At 42.8% G+C, this 19,637-nt stretch overlaps 1 protein-coding gene across 7 annotated transcripts in view; it reads left to right on the forward strand.

Annotated features, from left to right (window-relative positions):
- The window catches only part of LOC112244956 (epithelial cell adhesion molecule), a 26,968-nt gene continuing 7,331 nt past the window's right edge, over positions 1-19,637 (forward strand). For 2 of the 7 annotated variants that reach the window (XM_042329963.1, XM_042329962.1), the window contains exons 1-5: positions 2-775; positions 2,376-2,538; positions 10,196-10,615; positions 10,822-11,096; positions 14,917-15,050. The gene's annotated coding sequence lies outside the window, so the exon portion shown is untranslated. The other 5 variants (XM_042329957.1, XM_042329960.1, XM_042329959.1 and 2 more) reach the window with 5 other exon arrangements.

The raw sequence follows: 19,637 nt of genomic DNA on the forward strand, positions 1-19,637 counted from the left end.
ATTGGCTACGTTGGATCTGCAATGCGTCAAGCAATGGCGCCTAATGTTACCTCAGTGGTTTTGGAAAATGGTGTAACCGGACAGTCTACATTGTAACACAGAGTATTTTTGCAATACTGTAATCATTGCTTACGACAAGACGTTTCTTTCAGTCTTTGTAGTTTCTCAAAATGTTTCCTCCTCACCTGGCAAGGGCTCGATTTGAGTTTTTCGGGAGGAGTGGTGGTGATTGGCGATTGGTCACCGCAAACATACACGGAACATGTAGTCGCGGAATTTTAAATGGCGGGTTTCGATGAAGGAATATAGAATTACAATATTAGAAAGCTTGTGCTGATTCCAAGTCTATTTTGTAAATTAGACCAGTACTGGATACAAAAATCAAGATTTACCAATTTACTATGGCTAAATAAACTGTTTAATAGTAATGATGATTGATTTTAGACAATTATCTCGCAGCCTGCAACAATCAATGGACTGGCAAACCATTGAATTAACGATGAATCCCAACAACATTCACGCTTTAATCAGTTTATGGAAGTGACTGATTGATTCATGCTCAAAGATGAATAGGCTAAACTAAATCATAAAATGTGCCATCAAGATAACATGATTTAGCCTAAAATTATAGCTACTACCCCTCCAACAAACCACAGTCGCTTCCGAGATGACGTCATACTTATCCGACTGTTTACATGCAGAGGAGAACAACACATGGCTCTATTTCCAGCTTTTGTACGATTATCAAATGCAAAACCTGAGAATGCACCTAAAGGTAATACCCAAAATGTTTATTTATGTTTAGTGTGAACCAGCTAACCCTCTTTCTGTGACGGCCCAGGACTTTGAAAGAGAGATCTAGTGAAAGTAAACGCAAGTGCGACGTTTCTGCCTTTGACAGAACGTATTAAAAGAGCTGTCAGTGTCAGCTTGATAGTTGATCTAGTTTGTTAGCTAAATAGCTCCCAACACAATTTTACTATAGCTAGCTAAGTGTCTTTGCCATCGGTAACACAGTCTACTCGTAACAGAGCTAACGTCCCCCCAAAATGCAAAACCCTAACCCATGGACACAGTGCGAGAACTAATTGCGATTGATTAGACATGCCCCCTCTCTCTCCTCGGAACTGGAATGGCTGAGCAATCAAAGTTTCTGCACCGACGATGTTCTTTCTGTCCACCAGCGAGCCACTGAGAAAGCCAATGAGACTCAACCAGCAGAAACAAGATGTTATTATCATAGAATTCTTTAATCGTTATTCAGTTATTTCCCTACCTCTGTGACAGAATAGTATTTCATGCTCCATTGTACAGGAGACAGGATAAGGCATTCTGCCCTCTTTGAGAAGCACTGGAGGTTTTATCGAGTGGCTTTGAATGTTGGGATGTGGGATGATATGATCTGAGCATTGACCGTTGTTGAGAGTTTCACCCAAAAGTCAATAGCTTGTGGTATTTGTACTTAAATGTTTACTAACATTTCTGACAGACAACAGATAGGGAGGATAAGAATAGCTACCCATCCAAGAAGAATAAAAAGAAGAAGAAGAATAAAAAGAAGAAGCACAAGAAGAAGAATGGAGAACCCTCTACAGCAAGCAGTGGCTCATATTCAAATACTATCTACTCCAGTGATCTCCTGAAAAAGGCTGAGACTACACCTCACACGTATGACCTCACTCCCTTTGTTCCCAGTGAGACCCAGTCACTCAGGTTTACATGCTCTGGTAGGGATTTCAGGACTGGGCTCAAATGTATAAAGCATCTCAGAGTAGGAGTGCTGTTATAGGATCAGTTGGACAAGGTGTGAACTGTTCCTAGACCAGCACTCCTACCCTAGGATGCTTTTTAAATACTTGCCCATGACTGGTAATACTGTACTAGTTGTTGCTGGGTAGGACTGAGATTAAGTGTCTGTGGCTCAGTGCGTTACAGGAGGTCTACTCTGGGTGTCTAGGCTGACTGCCAGTTGAAGGAGCTCTTCTTGACAGACTCTGAACTAACTACGACACACACACACACACACACACACACACACACGTCTCTATGCCTCTCTTTCAGGGACTGACTCCTAAACAGGAGACTTGTGTAACTCGTCTTTGAAGCTACAGTTAAATTAGCCTAATGTTAGGATTATGTTTTGGATCTGTTCTGTACTGTACTACCAATGTTTTACAACTAATCTGTGCTTTACTATCAATGTTTTCTGACTGAAAGTACACCATTATATTTGAGCTCTGTACTCTACTCTTATTGTATTTGTATTGTATTTTTATACAATCATGAAAACACTAACTTGTTACATGTCAGCCAACTCTTCTTTAGAGGTGTATACTCTGCATTGATCCTAACGTTGTTGTTCTTTCTGTCTATAGTGAGGAGGTGCAGTGTCAGCTGGAGGGGTCTTTTGTGTGGCTGGATGACCTCTAGTCCCCCACCGATTGGCCCTTCTGCGTGGACAGAAGAGCAGACCTTTCCAACTTGGAGTACAAATCGCTCTACAGAGAAGACATCGCTCTACAGAGAAGACATCGCTAGGTAGGTAACCTCCCTTCCACTGCACCACTGCAGCACATTCCACTCTCCGTCTCACCCCTTCACTCCCCCCTCATCTCTGCACCACTACAGCCATATCAGCTCTTGTGTAGCCGCTCATCAGCCATCATCTGCCCACTCTTACCCTGTCCATGCTAGTGAGCTGAACAGAGCTGAGCCAAGCTAAACAATACTGCACTGGCCTGGCAAATAAAATATCTGAGCCAGCACAGTCCGGTTCAGGTTGGCACAATAGTGTGAAAAGGGTATCTGTTGGCCAGCAGCCTGGTTCTGCTCCCAACTCAAGGTCAGTCAGAGAGGGAGTCAGTCAGCTCCAGATGCAGGTGCCAGAGCCTTCATTACAGTACACATCATCACGGGGGGGTGGGGGGTTGATAATAAATGCTGCACTGAGAGTTTTGGGTCTGCAGCCCTGCAGTAATCCATATCTCACAGGTGGTTTTACTACTTCAGCCCTCTGCCTGCCTGCCTGCAGCCCACAGTCAGGCTGTGGAAGTGAAAGAGTTCACCTGCTGTAAATTCCTTCCTTCCTGTCAGAGTGCTTCTTAGATATAAGCCATATGTCCTGGTGAGTTTAATAATAGGATATATGCTTGTGGAGGGGTATATAGAAAGTGCTTGTGGAGGGGTATATAGAAAGTGCTTGTGGAGGGGTATATAGAAAGTGCTTGTGGAGGGGTATATAGAAAGTGCTTGTGGAGGGGTATATAGAACGTGCTTGTGGAGGGGTATATAGAAAGTGCTTGTGGAGGGGTATATAGAAAGTGCTTGTGGAGGGGTATATAGAAAGTGCTTGTGGAGGGGTATATAGAAAGTGCTTGTGGAGGGGTATATAGAAAGTGCTTGTGGAGGGGTATATAGAAAGAGCTTGTGGAGGGGTATATAGAAAGAGCTTGTGGAGGGGTATATAGAAAGAGCTTGTGGAGGGGTATATAGAAAGTGCTTGTGGAAAGTCTACACCCCCTTGAACTTTTTTCACATTTTGTTGCGTTAGAAAGTGGGATTAAAATAATAGATTTAATTGTAATATCTTGCCATTGAGCTACACAAAATACTCCATAATGTCAAAGTGAAAAGACAATGATACAAATCTTTACAAATTAATACAAATGTATTAACTAAAATATAATTGTTGCATACTGTAAGTATTCATTCCTTCTGTTTAGGCAAGCATAAATTAGTTCAGAAGTAAAATTTGGCTTAACAAATCACATAACTTATATGGTCTCTGTGTGAAATAATAGGGGTTGACATGACTTTTGATTGACTTACCCTTCTTCTGTCCCCTAAACATTCAACATCTTTAAGGTACCTCAGTAAAGTATTGAATTTCAAGCACAAATTCAACTGCAAAGACCAGGGAGCTTTTTGAAAGCCTCATAAAGAAGGGCAGTGATTGGTAGATGGGTAACAATAACAAATCCGACATTGAATATATCTTTAAGCATGGGACCATTGGAGATTTTAATAGCTACAGAGTTCATTGGCTTTGATAGTAGAAAACTGAGGATGGATCAACAACATTGTAGTGACTCGACAATAATGACCTACATGACAGAGTGGAAAGAAGAATACAAATATACAGTGCCTTCAGAAAATATTCATACCCCTTAAAACTTATTCCACGGTTTGTTGTTACACCCTGAATTTAAAATAGATTGTTTCTGAACCATCTACACTACACACACTACCATGTTTTTATTTTTGCAAATGTTTTGAAAAATTAAATACAGAAATATCATATTTACATACAGTACCAGTCAAAAGTTTGGACACACCTACTCATTCCAGGGTTTTTCTTTATTTGTACTATTTTCTACATTGTAGAATAATAGTGAAGACATCAATACTATGAAATAACACATATGGAATCATGTAGTAACCAATAAAGTGTTAAACAAATCAAAATCTATTTTATATTTAAGATTCTTCAAAGTAGCCACCCTTTGACTTGATGACAGATTTGCACAATATTGGCATTCTCTCAACCAGCTTCATGTGGTAGTCACCTGGAATGCATTTCAATTAACAGGTGTGCCTGGTTAAAAGTTAATTTGTGGAATTTCTTAATGCGTTTGAGCTAGGGCTGGGCGGTATACCGTATTTTACTATATACCGGTATTTTTGCACGGAACGGTTTGGGTTTTTATTTTACCTTCTATAACGGAATTTGAATGTTTGGTTTGTTAAATGTGATACGCCGTATGTAACATCCATTTTTATATTTTAACCTGCTGCATCAAATCAAATTTTATTGGTCAAATACACATGGTTAGCAGATGTTAATGCGAGTGTAGCGAAATGCTTGTGCTTCTATTTCCAACAGTGCAGTAATATCTAACAAGTAATCTAACAATTCCCAACAACTACCTAATACACAAAAATCTAACAAGTAATCTTACAATTCCCCAACAACTACCTAAAACACACAAATCTAAAGGGGTGAATGAGAATATGTACATATAAGTATATGGATGAGCGATGGCCGTTCGGCATAGGCAAGGTGCAGTAGATGGTATAAAATACAGTATATACATCTGATATGAGTAATGTAAGATATGTAAACATTACTAAAGTGTCATTATTTAAAGTGGCATTGTTTAAAGTGACTAGTGATCCATTTATTAAGGTGTCCAGTGATTGGGTCTCAATACAGTATATACATGTGATATGAGTAATTTAAGATATGTAGACATTATTAAAGTGGCATTATTTAGAGTGGCATTGTTTAAAGTGACCAATGATCCATTTATTAAAGTGTCCAGTGATTGAGTCTCAACGTAGGCAGCAGCCTCTCTGAGTTAGTGATTGCTGTTTAGCAGTCTGATGGCCTTGAGATAGAAGCTATTTCTCAATCTCTCGGTCCCAGCTTTGATGCACCTCGCCTTCTGGATAATAGCGGTGTGAACAGGCAGTGGCTCGGGTGGTTCTTGTCCTTAATCATCTTTTTGGCCTTTCTGTGACATCGGGTGTTGTAGGTGTTCTGGATGGCAGGTAGTTTGCCCTCGGTGATGCTTTGGGCAGACCGCACCACCCTCTGGAGAACCTTGCTGTTGAGGGCGGTTCAGTTGCCTTACCAGGCTGTGATACAGCTCGACAGGATGCTCTCAATTGTGCATCAGTAGAAGTTTGTCAGGGGTTTGGGTGACAAGCCAAATTTCTTCAGCCTCCTGAGGTTGCCTGTGTGGGTGGACCATTTCAGTTTCTATGTGATGTGTACGCCCAGGAACTTAAAACTTTCCACCTTTTCTACTGCTGTTCCCTTCGATGTGGATGGGGGGTGCTCCCTCTGCTGTTTCCTGAAGTCCACGATCATCTCCTTTGTTTTGTTGACGTTGAGTGAGAGGTTGTTTTCCTGACACCACATTCCGAGTGCCATCACCTCCTCCCTGTAGGCTGTCTCGTCGTTCTTGGTGATCAAGCCCACTACTGTTGTGTCGTCTGCAAACTTGATGATTGAGTTGGAGGCGTGCATGGCCACACAGTCGTAGGTGAACAGGGAGTACAGGAGAGGGCTGAGCACACACTCTTGTGGGGCCCCAGTGTTGAGGGTCAGCGAACTTGAGTCATCCCTCTCTCTCTCTCTCTCTCCATGCCACTTTCCACACAGATCTAGTCCCACCCCCTGTCACTCAAGGAGCGCATTTGTTGTTGCTTGACCACGAGACACTTTCGTTCAGTCTGTATGGTCAATGCAGCACATGCACCAATGTTGATGACAACGATGTTGTTTCCACTTTGATCTTAATATAAATCCACAAGAATTCTATAATTACAATATTAGTTTGTGTTTCTTACATCTGCAAACAGCTAGTTTGTATTTTCTTAGCAAGTTAAGCTAAATTGTGTTAGCCACTAATGCTAATTATTAGTTAGCTGTCTAGCTAACTAGCTAATAAAGTACTGAGTCAGAGCAAATGTAGCTAGCTAATACAGCCTGATACCAGTACTGGTGGAGGCTTAAAATAGCATGTTGTTTGTGCAACAGTATCTTCTAAATCAGGGGTGAGGTATTTAAAAAAAAACACATAAAAAATTGTAGAAAAACAACGTCTAGAGCTTTTTAAAATTAATTTTAAAACAAATGTATTTATGAATTGGCTCGGGGGCCTAATCAAACGGTCTCATTGGCCGTATACGGCCCAGAGGCCGGACGCCCCCCATACCTGTTCTAAATCAAAGAGTAATAGGCGAAGCATGAATATGTTGGCTATATGAATAAAGATTTAATGTAGCCACAGATTGTAGGGTCCCCGAGGAAACACTGAAAATCACTTTGGTTCCTATCCTGTTACAATAACTTGTCCATGGCATTTTCATTCGTTGTCATGTCAAACACTGTATTCAAAGTGCCCACTATTATTTATATTCTAACTATAGAATTATAATAAACATTCTATTTCCATGATTCCAAAAGTTCACCCAAGTGTTTTGATCTAAATCGCAATTGCAACATTTGGTTAAAAATAAGGCCTAGTATTTTTCCCCATATCGTGGCAGTGTGGAAATGATCTCAAATTAGTGCAGGAAATGCAGAAATTGATGGAAATGCAGGAAACAATTTTAGGTTGAAGTTGAATTGAACAGTATAAAACAATCAGAATGGAGAAGGACCCATTGAAATAATTTACAATATATGTGTTGTCACGCACTACTCATAGAGCAAATGTAGAACTTTTATTAATCAAAAACATCAAATACAGTCAAATACCGTCATACTGTAAAAAAATGGAAAAATATCATGATATGATATTTTGCCCATATCGCCCAGCCCTAGTTTGAGCTAATCAGTTGTGTTGTGACAAGGTAGGGTTGGTAAACAGAAGATATCCCTATTTGGAAAAAGACCTAGTCCATATTATGTCAGGAACAGCTCAAATAAGCAAAGTGAAGCAACATCACTTTAAGACATGAAGGTCAGTCAACGCGGAACATTTCAAGAACTTTGAAAGTTTCTTCAAGTGCAGTCACAAAAACCATCAAGCGCTATGATGAAACTGGCTCTCATGAGGACCGCCACAGGAAAGGAAGACCCAGAGTTAGCTCTGCTGCAGAGGATAAGTTCATTAGAGTTACCAGCCTGAGAAATTGCAGCCCAAAGAAATGCTTCACAGAGTTCAAGCAATAGACACATCTCAACATCAACTGTTCAAAGGAGACTGCATGAATCAGGCCTTCATGGTCGAATTGCTGCAAAGAAACCACTACTAAAGGACACCAATAAGAACCACAGACTAGCTTGGGGCAAGAAACACGTGCAATAGACATTAAACCACTGGAAACCTGTCGTTTGGTCTGATGAGTACAAATTTGAGATTTTTGGTTCCAACCGATGTGTCTTTGAGAGACGCAGAGTAGGTGAACAGATGATCTCCACGTGTGGTTCCCACTGTGAAGCATGGAGGAGGAGGTGTGTGGGTGCTTTGCTGGTGACACTCTCTGTGATTTATTTAGAATTGAAGGCACACTTAACCAGCATGGCTGCCACAGCATTCTGCAGCGATACGCCATCCCATCTGGTTTGAGCTTAGTAGGACTATCATTTTGTTTTTTAACCGGACAATGACCCAACACACCTCCAGGCTGTGTAAAGGCTATTTGACCAAGGAGAGTGATGTAGTGCTGCATCAGATGACCTGACCTCCACAATCACCCAACCTCAACCCAATTGAGATGGTTTGGGATGAGTTGGACCACAGAGTGAAGGAAAAGCAGCCAACAAGTTCTCAGCATATGTGGGTACCCCCAAGACTGATGGAAAAGCCTTACAGGTGAAGCTGGTTGAGAGAATGTCAAGAGTGTGCAAAGCTGTCATCAAGGCAAAGTTACTTTGAAGAATCTAAAATCTATATGTGGGTGGACAAACAAAACCCCACAAATTCTGACAAACTCCAAGCAAGAATGGGCTGCCATCAGTGGCCCAGAAGTTAATTGACAGCATGCCAGGGTGGATTGCAGAGGTCTTGAAAAAGAAGGGTCAACACTGCAAATATTGACTCTTTGCATCAATTTCATGTAATTGTCAATAAAAGCCTTTGACACGTATGAAATGCTTGTAATTATACAGTATTTTATACCATAGTAGCATCTGACAAAAATATCTAAAGACACTGAGGCAGCAGACTTTGTGGAAATTAATATTTGTGTCATTCTCAAAACTTTTGGCCACGACTGTACAGACAATACCCCATAATGACAAAGCGAAAAAAGGTTTTTAGAAATTGTTACAAATGTATTCAAAATAAAAAACTGAAATGCCTTATTTGCATAACTATTCAGACCCTTTGCTATGAGACTCGAAACTGAGCACAGTTGTATCCTGTTTTCATTGATCATCCTTGAGATGTTTCTACAACTTGAAGTCTACCTGTGGTATATTCAATTGATTGGACATGATTTGGAAAGGCACACACCTGTCTATGTAAGGTCCCACAGTTAACAGTGCATGTCAGAGCAAAAACCAAGCCATGAGGTCAAAGGATTTGTCTGTAGCGCTCCAAGACAGGATTGTGTCGAGGCACAGATCTGGGGAAGGTTACCAAAAACATTTATGTAGCATTGAAGGTCTCCAAGAACACGGTGGCCTCCATTCTTAAATGTAAAAAGTTTGGAACCACCCATACTCTTCCTAGAGCTGGTCAGGGAGGTGACCAAAAACCCGATGGTCACTCTGACAGAGCTCCAAAGTTCCTCTGTGGTGTTGAGAGAACGTTCCAGAAGGACAACTATCTCTGCGGCACTCTACCAATAAGGCCTTTATGGTAGAGTGGCCAGACGGAAGCCACTCCTCAGTAAAAGGCACATGACAGCCCGCTTGGTTTGCCAAAAGGCACCTAAAGGACTCTCAGATCGTGAGAAACAAGATTCTCTGGTCTGATGAAACCCAGATTGAAATCTTTGGCCTGAATGCCAAGCATCACGTCTGGAGGAAACCTGACACCATCCCTGCGGTGAAACATGGTGCTATGGGGATGTTTTTCATTGGCAGGACTTGGGAGACTAGTCAGGATTGAGGGAAAGATGAACAGAGCAAAGTACAGAGATCCTTGATTAAAACTTGAGTGGCCCAGCCAGAGCCTGGACTTGAACCCTATCGAACATTTCTGGACAGACGTGAAAATAGCTGTGCATCGATGCTCCCTATCCAACCTGACAGCTTGAGAGGATCTGCAGAGAAGAATGTGAGAAACTCCCCAAATACAGGTGTGCCAAGCTTGTAGCATCATACCCAAGAAGACTCGAGGCTGTAATCGCTGCCAAAGGTGCTTCATCAAAGTACTGGGTAAAGGGTCTGAATACTTAATAAAAAAGTGAACATCACATTTACATAACTGCTAAAGGGCAACAATTAGAGCTCCTGGCACATGTCCAGTTGATGTCGGGTTTAATGTGTTGTCGATGTGGCATCTGTATCTTAAGAGACCTGCAATCAATACCTGTTAATACACTCACTCACTCACAGCAAGCTAAGAGAAATGTGATCAATAATTGCCAATGATTGGAATGATGCTTGGTCTATTGCTGTAGGGGGGACTTTGGTTTTACCTTTTGGATGAGGTCAGTTGATGCTGCACCCCTTTCACAACTCTCTCAAAACAACCATTTCTCAAGACACTCCACTACTGTGTTTTCTTTACAGGGATTCTACATGTTACTGCAATGATTATAATGTCTTTCGAGGTACAAGAGGAAAAGCCGTTCTTCTCTGGGTTTGGACCCGCGATCTCAGGCCATGAGCTGCTCTGAGTCTGGCCCAGAGAAGAAGAGAGGGGACAGAGACCCGACCGCTACTTCTCCCTCACCGTCTGCCAGCTGCTGGGAGGGGGGGGTTCTGCCCTGGGCCAGGCCCCTGGGTCAACCCGCTGGGGGTGTATGGCTCCTCCACCTCCCTGTGGCTTCAGGGGAAGGCAGAGCAGGGCAAGGCAGAGGAAAAACCCTCTACTCCCAGAGACAATGCTGCCGCCCTGCTGGCTGAACAGGTGGAGGACTTTAACAGGAGGCTGAGGGAAACCTCCACAGACACACACACCTGGCTGCAGTTTGTCCACTTCCAGCTTCGGTATTCAACGTTAAAACCCCACAATTACACACCACACCAATCAGTGTCATCACATCACATGAGATTTCACTAGGATTTCAAAATAGTTTTTGCTGGCCTTTTCACTAGGACAGGAAATGTGTCATGATACAAAAAAAATCACATGATTATGTACTAGCTACTATCATTACTTTTAAATTATAATAACTTCCTGATCTGTATTACAGGACGAGGTGTCGAGTGCCCCCGGGGTGTTTGGTGACATCTCTGAGAATGAGAGCGCCAGAAGAGGTCAGCGAGGCCATGCATTTTGGATCGAGCGGTGGACAGTAACCCCAGCTGTGTGGAGCTAAAGCTGGAGCTACTGCGTCTGTGCAGGGAGCTGTGGGAGCCAGCAGCTCTGTTGAAGGAGTGGAAGAAACTGGTGTTCCTGCACCCCAACAGCCCCCCCCCCCTACCTGCTGTTTGTGCAAAGCCACTCAGCACCTTCTATGTGTCAAAGGTCAATACGGTGTACGAGAAGTGTCTGAGCACACTGGCGGTAGTGCAGGATGGGAGCATGTTGTCTCACCGGGCGCTGCCGGGCACTGATGTACACATGCAATATACACTACATATTATTATGTTTTACATTCAATTTAGCACAAATAACTTATTTAAGGTAGACTCAGCGATATGGCGTCGATGCAGAAGGTAAACGGCATAGTGGGGCAATTTCCGCAGCAACTAAGAGCGTTGACGCGTGACGCTCAATTTCTCCGCTGTTTTGGTGCTCTAGCTACCACACTGTGAACAGCGCGTAGCGAACCCGTTTCACGTACAGATCCTGTGTGAGGGCGAAGTCTTGCATCTTATTCATCTCAATGTCTGCCCTGCTGCTCGTGGCAAAATAATTTCTCACTCACTGCCTGCTCTGTGGACATAATACTGTACATTCAAGCCTGTTCTGATTTTTTGTTCTCATCCTTCGTTCGCACAGGGCCGCCCTGTAGAGGGGCCGCCCTGTAGAGGGGCCGCCCTGTAGAGGGGCCGCCCTGTAGAGGGGCCGCCCTGTAGAGGGGCCGCCCTGTAGAGGGGCCGCCCTGTAGAGGGGCTGACACAGAGAGCGAGAATTGTGGTTCAAGTTTCTCCTTGTCAGTATGTTATGTGCTGCTGCTGTATTGAACTGTTTGTGGTTCATTCTGCATGTTTGCACTGTTACCGTGAGAGTGGAAGAGAAGAGTTGATGAGTCGTCATTTTGGTGGAAGAGAAAGGTGCCGTTGTCTCTAATATCATGTTGTAGGGATTGTTTCGATGGTCTAGACATGGAGGGAGTGATTGAGATCTATGTCATTCTTCTACTGGGGTCAGCTAATAGATGACGTGTGTGTGTTGTGTTTATATATCTTTCAACTCCTTTCAGAAGCCTTTGGTATGGATTTGATGAGCTTGTAATCTCTTGTGATAGACTAAATTGAGTTAGCTGGCTAGCTGGGCTCCCGAGTGGCTCAGCGGTCTAAGGCACTGCATATCAGTGCTTGAGGAGTCACTACAGACACCTTGGTTCGAATCCAGGCTGTATCACAACCGGCCGTGGTTGGGAGTCCCATAGGGCGGCGCACAATTGGCCCAGCGTTGTCCAGTGTAGGCCGTGATTGTAAAATAAGAATTTGTTCTTAACTGACTTGCCTAGTTAAATAAAGGTAAGACCAAAAAAGAAGAAAGCTAGTTACATTATTGTGGTTATATCATGATGTCATTGCCAGATGTCTATGGGTGCAGCAGAGCCATAGTACCAGAGCCTCAGCAGGCGAAAGTTGTGGAATGGTGCAGATGGATGTCATAAATAGAACTGACATGATTCCTTCTACATGACAGTTATATCTGCAACTTTCTGTAACATCTTTCACCTTCCTGAGAAGACCCCTAAACAGGTTTGTGCTGTGTCATGTTTCTGACCACTGACAGGAGAAAAGGACCCGGGAGGAAGGGAGGGAGAAGGAGAGAGGGAGTGGGAGAGGCAGAAAGAGGGAGGATAATGGATATCCAGTGTCCACGCTGCTGATCCATGATATGAATACTGCAGCGATGGCTTAGCCTCCTGGCCCTCTGGCAGCTGCCCCTCAATTTGTCTAATGAAACTATTATCTAGTTAGACTGGCTGGCCATCGGTCAGTCTGGGTAGGGCTGCAAACTGGGCTGATCCTGGAACTATCCTGTCAGGGCTTTAGCCTGTTGAACAATGATAAGGATGGGACGCACTCCAGGAACAATTTAAGCCTTTTCCCCCCCATCTAAATAATAAGATTTAGACAAACAGAAGCCAGTACTCGGCATTCATTAGCCTACTGGAACAATTTGTCTGTCTACCACAGCTTACTGTTATTACAACAATGGCTGGTTGTCTAAGGGTGGAATAACTGGATATACACTTGATGTTATCCAGTGATGCCTCGCTTATTCAAGTCACCTGGAATTTTGTTTAACATACTGTAACTATTTGGGTTCACAGATCACCTGCTGCAACTCAGAAAACAGGCTAGCTGTTTCAGGTTCAACACATGTACGTAATCACTTGTGGAATCTTTGGTATTCTCAACTCGACTTGATAGGTACAGAAAGCTCTTTTATTTGAGTGATTCTCTTGTTATAATATGATGGTCACAGACTCCCTCTTGTGGTTGGATAGTACATATGAGCGTTTCTGCAGCTGCACCATTGACAGATCAAACAGTGTGGGAGATCTAAGCATGGAATAAGCAGCATGTGCTAAAACTGGACCATAGCCTCTGCCTACATAAGAATGCTGGTCATATATCTACACCAGGCTCCTTGCATTCCACTGAGGGAGACTGTCAGTATCTTTGACTGTTTGTTTCATTTTAGAAAAATTTTGACAGCAGTTAGCACACACAGATCTGGTACCAGGCTGTCTTGCCAACTCCTATGGTCAGTGTCATGCCAATGATTATAGGTGTTGGGCAAGACGGTACAAACAGATTTGGGACCAGGCTACAAGGCAGGGCAATGCAAACCCAAACTTATAGAGAAGGAGACGGCAGCATTAATTATAACTCGATAAGGATTTAATGAATAATGAAGGCCGCTTTTGAGAAGCTGCCATTTCATGCGACCTCAGGGATGTGTGCCTTAAATTCACCTGCTGAATTTTTCATTCAGGAAAGATTAGTTATCTGTTATTCATTTTCAAACCTTTTTTCCTGCCATCTCTCACTTTATTTTCCTCGTCCTACTCAGTTTCCTCTTCACTCAAAGTCTGAGGATATATTCACCTTTAAAAGCTCGTACTAAACGAATGGACCTGTGCTGGTTCTAGGTGGGATTGAAGTGGGTGCTTTGTGTCACGGCAAGAGTCAAAAGGCCTCCTGTGGGGCAGGGGGCAGGAATACAAAAAAAGTAAGACAAGACTGACAACACAGACGGAAGACACTTGGCAACAGCACAGATGCCTCAGCAGACAGACAGTGGAAACAGCACTTCACTACAAGAGACATCATCACACTACATGAAGGGAAACCTATGACAACAAAAATATACATGGCACAAACAACGTTAAGGCCAGACAACAGCACGAGGGGAAAAGACTGTCACAGTACAAGCAACATAGCCCTACTGAGCAGACCAATAGACAGACCGCACCAACAAATAATGGCAGCGCAAGCGGACAGACAGAAAACGGACACCACAATCAACAGTATAGGTTATTGGCTCGCATAACAGCTACAGCTGTCAGTGAGAATGTCCACCATTGAGTCCTTGAAAGCTGAGACGGTGACAAAACTTTCCAGCTTTATCATTTTTTGCAGATGTGTTCCAGTCGCTATCTGCAGCGAACTGAAAAGAGGAACGACCCAGGGATGTGTTTGCTTTGGGGACTTTTAACAGAATGTGGCAGAAAGGTTACTGTATATAGAGGAGGATGGTTGCAATAGGTATCTCGGGTAGGGGGGAGTGAGGCCCAAGAGGGCTTTGTTAATGAGTATCAACCAGTGGATTTTGCGTATAGTATAAAGAGATGGCCAGTTTACAGAGGAGTACAATAAGGATGTCATTCTCAGATTGGCAGGTAAGGCTGCACTTGATCGGCTAGATGTTCTGTACCATTCTGCCGTTCCGATTTGCAATGGCAGAAAGATACAGAACATCTAGCCGCTCAAGTGCACCCTTACCTGCCGATCTGAGAATAACATCTCCATGATCTAACATTTGATTCAGGATTAGTTTGGCAGAGGAGCGATGACAATACAGAAAACCAAGCCTAGATTAGATGGCCTGATTAATGATGTGGTATTGAATGTTCTCTCTGTCTTTATCTCTGCAGCCATCTTCCTCCAGCAGTGTCATTTCCTCAGGCATGCAGGCCACTCAGAAAAGGCTGTGCACCTGTTCCAGTGCCTGCTGGACTTGACCTTCTTCAAGCCAGACACTGTCAAGGACCTATCCACCAGACAACAGGTAGACAGACACACACACAGTCATTCCCCATGTACCTCTGCAAAGAACACATATGGATCTGGCTGGTTGCTCTCTCCAGAATAGACTCATGATGAATTGGGGGTCTGTGTTACCGTATTGGCTGTTTATCCAGAGTCAGTGCACCAGTGGGATGTGTTTACCTTAGACTAGGGCTGTGTGTTTTCCGTCACAGGCATTAAAGCAGTGCTGGGGACCCATCCAGAGAGTGCCCTTCAGGCTATGGTCTGGGCCTTGTCACTTTACTTTAATCTCTACATGGAAACTTTGCTAACGGGGCATTTAAAATGCATGACCAACTTTTAATAGAGGCTTTTTACCAGCAGTGGTGCATTCTAATTCCTATCCAACTGAGCCCTGGCCTTCTCAGCCAAATCCCTTTCTGCTGAGAGAAAGGTAGAGGAATATTACCCTTATCAAGTACTGGGAGAGAGAGAGGTCTCCCTTTCCTCTGTGAGTTTATACTGACAACTAGCTGGCCAAATAGAGATGTACAATAGAAAACATTTTGAGAGGTTTCATATTCATGGAATATTCAAGCATGGAATACGAATGAGTCTTTAGTAACTTAGCTATAATACGTGCTGAATTATGAACAATGTTGCTTGCGATCCTCCGAAGGATGTGTCTGGGGGCTAAGCTTCCTCTCTCTCTCTGTGTGTGTGTGTGTGTGGTGTGTGAGAGAGAAAGAACTAATAATGGCCTGTTTGCAGTGGCTCACAGCTCGCTCTCCCCCCAGGACATGTTTCTGTGTGTGTCTGCATGGAAAACACAGCATTAACTGTTTTAATTGATCAGAGATTCTTTACTGGATATTGGAACATAGTCTAGGTCAATTGAGCTTTGTATAGTTAAAATGTAACACCATATAGGATTTAGTGATATTTCTCAACCAGATTTGGAATTACTGATACCCAAAGCCCCATGTTCAGGGCCCGCCTGTCTTTTGTCTCAGATTCACTGAGATTTAATAAGAATATGAATGGGTTGGATCCCAACTCTGCAGCCAAACGTAAGATGGCTACAGTGCATTTGGAAAATATTCAGACACCTTGACTTTTTCCACATTTTGTTACGTTACAGCCTTATTCTAAGATTGATTAAATATTTTTTATTACTTGTGTCATGCACAAAGTAGATGTCCTAACCGACTTGCCAAAACTAAACTTTGTTAACAAGAAATTTGTGGAGTGGTGGAAAAAGCGAGTTTTAATGACTCCAACCTAAGCGTTTGGAAACTTCCTACTTCAACTGTACACTACAGTGCCTTGCGAATGTATTCGGCCCCCTTGAACTTTGCGACCTTTTGCCACATTTCAGGCTTCAAACATAAAGATATAAAACTGTATTTTTTTGTGAAGAATCAACAACAAGTGGGACACAATCATGAAGTGGAACGACATTTATTGGATATTTCAAACTTTTTTAACAAATCAAAAACTGAAAAATTGGGCGTGCAAAATTTTTCAGCCCCTTTACTTTCAGTGCAGCAAACTCTCTCCAGAAGTTCAGTGAGGATCTCTGAATGATCCAATGTTGACCTAAATGACTAATGATGATAAATACAATCCACCTGTGTGTAATCAAGTCTCCGTATAAATGCACCTGCACTGTGATAGTCTCAGAGGTCCGTTAAAAGCGCACAGAGCATCATGAAGAACAAGGAACACACCAGGCAGGTCCGAGATACTGTTGTGAAGAAGTTTAAAGCCGGATTTGGATACAAAAATATTTCCCAAGCTTTAAACATCCCAAGGAGCACTGTGCAAGCGACAATATTGAAATGGAAGGAGTATCAGACCACTGCAAATCTACCAAGACCTGGCCGTCCCTCTAAACCTTCAGCTCATACAAGGAGAAGACTGATCAGAGATGCAGCCAAGAGGCCCATGATCACTCTGGATGAACTGCAGAGATCTACAGCTGAGGTGGGAGACTCTGTCCATAGGACAACAATCAGTCGTATGTTGCACAAATCTGGCCTTTATGGAAGAGTGGCAAGAAGAAAGCCATTTCTTAAAGATATCCATAAAAAGTGTTGTTTAAAGTTTGCCACAAGCCACCTGGGAGACACACCAAACATGTGGAAGAAGGTGCTCTGGTCAGATGAAACCAAAATTGAACTTTTTGGCAACAATGCAAAACATTATGTTTGGTGTAAAAGCAACACAGCTCATCACCCCACTGTCAAACATGGTGGTGGCAGCATTATGGTTTGGGCCTGCTTTTCTTCAGCAGGGACAGGGAAGATGGTTCAAATTGGTGGAAGATGGATGGAGCCAAATACAGGACCATTCTGGAAGAAAACCTGATGGAGTCTGCAAAAGACCTGAGACTGGGACGGAGATTTGTCTTCCAACAAGACAATGATCCAAAACATAAAGCAAAATCTACAATGGAATGGTTAAAAAATAAACATATCCAGGTGTTAGAATGGCCAAGTCAAAGTCCAGACCTGAATCCAATCGAGAATCTGTGGAAAGAACTGAAAACTGCTGTTCACAAATGCTCTCCATCCAACCTCACTGAGCTCGAGCTGTTTTGCAAGGAGGAATGGGAAAAGATTTCCGTCTCTCGATGTGCAAAACTGATAGAGACATACCCCAAGCGACTTACAGCTTTAATCGCAGCAAAAGGTGGCGCTACAAAGTATTAACTTAAGGGGGCTGAATAATTTTGCACGCCCAATTTTTCAGTTTTTGATTTGTTAAAAAAGTTTGAAATATCCAATAAATGTCGTTCCACTTCATGATTGTGTCCCACTTGTTATTGATTCTTCACAAAAAAATACAGTTTTATATCTTTATGTTTGAAGCCTGAAATGTGGCAAAAGGTCGCAAAGTTCAAGGGGGCCGAATACTTTCGCAAGGAACTGTACCATTCAAAAGTTTGGGGTCACATAGAAATGTCCTTGTTTTTGAAAGAAAAACAATTTTTGTCCATTAAAATAACATCAAATTGATCAGAAATACAGTGTAGATATAGTTCATGTTGTAAATGACTATTGTAACTGGAAACGGCAGATAAAAAATAAATAAATGAATATATACATAGGCTTACAGAGGCCCATTATCAGCAACCATCACTCCCGTGTTCCAATGGCACAGTGTTAGCTAATCCAAGTTTATCATTTTAAAAGAATAATTGATCATTAGAAAACCCTTTTGCAATTATGTTAGCACAGCTAAAATCTGTTGTCCTGATTGAAGAAGCAATAATACTGGCCTTCTTTAGACTAGCTGAGTACATCGCTGTGTACTACTCCCTTCACAGAACAGCGCAAACTGGCCCTAACCAGAATAGAAAGAGGAGTGGGAGGCCCCGGTGCACAACTGAGCAAGAGGACAAGTACATTAGAGTGTCTAGTTTGAGAAACAGATGCCTCACAAGTCCTCAACTGGCAGCTTCATTAAATAGTACCCGCAAAACACCAGTCTCAACGTCAACAGTGAAGAGGCAACTCCGGGATGCTGGCCTTCTAGGCAGAGTTACTCTATCCAGTGTCTGTGTTCTTTTTCCCATCTTAATCTTTTCTTTTTATTGGCCAGTCTGAGATTAGTCTTTTTTTTGCAACTCTGCGTAGAAGGCCAGCATCCCGGAGTCGCCTCCTCACTGTTGACGTTGGGACTGGTGAACAGCTGTGGGCAAGGTTCTGACAAGCTTCTGGGTTTTGTTGGTGGTGGCAAGGACACACCCAAGAAACACCAACATCAAACATCAACTCACGTTTGGCTTCTGTCATGGCCGCCAGCCTTTCTTGAGGAGCGAGCCAAAAAACTATGCCAAGTCAGCGGGTGCAGTTCCCCTTTAATGAGGAAGAGAGAGACTCCCTGTGGCTTTACTCTGTAATCATCAGATTATTAGAAAATGATCTGAGCAATTTGTCCAGAAATTAGAGCAGTATTAAACAGTACCACCTTAAATTCTACACTAATGAGTTTCTGCTGTTCTCCATGGAGGTCTGGTTTGCTAATCACTGCAGCACTCTGTTGATGGCAGCCAGAAACGTGCACTGGCAGCATTATGTTGATGGCAGAGAGACACATGCTGTCCTGCTATGGTCCTGTTACTGTCCTGCAGGCTGTCCTGCAGTGTAGCCTAATGTTCTTCCTGTCAGGAGAACTGCTGACCTCAGCGCAGACAGAGACAACTGCCCTCAACCCATAAAATGATTACATTGTTGAAATAACTGACATTCCCACTCCTCCACCCACTCTGTGATTGTGCTTAGTGTTAATTACTGTGTTATTTAGGAATTGATTGATATAAATATATGTAAGTATAAATAATACGTGGTAACACGTTACATGAAGTTTGCTCACAAAACGACTTCTAACTTCCTTCATACTGGACACAGAGACATACAAATGGTACCCACAAGTGTCCCTTTAACCTTCCCTGTGTTGTATCACTAATTACACTAGTAACCTCATAGCGTAAGGAAATGTTGGCGATATAAGTCGTAATGTTAAAGGAATACTTCAGGATTTTGGCAATGAGGCCCTTTATCAACTTCCCCAGAGTCAGATGAACTCGTGGATACCGTTTTTATGTCTGCATGGGATTTGA

This window comes from Oncorhynchus tshawytscha, linkage group LG11, assembly GCF_018296145.1.
Source record: "Oncorhynchus tshawytscha isolate Ot180627B linkage group LG11, Otsh_v2.0, whole genome shotgun sequence".
NCBI lineage: Eukaryota > Metazoa > Chordata > Actinopteri > Salmoniformes > Salmonidae > Oncorhynchus > Oncorhynchus tshawytscha.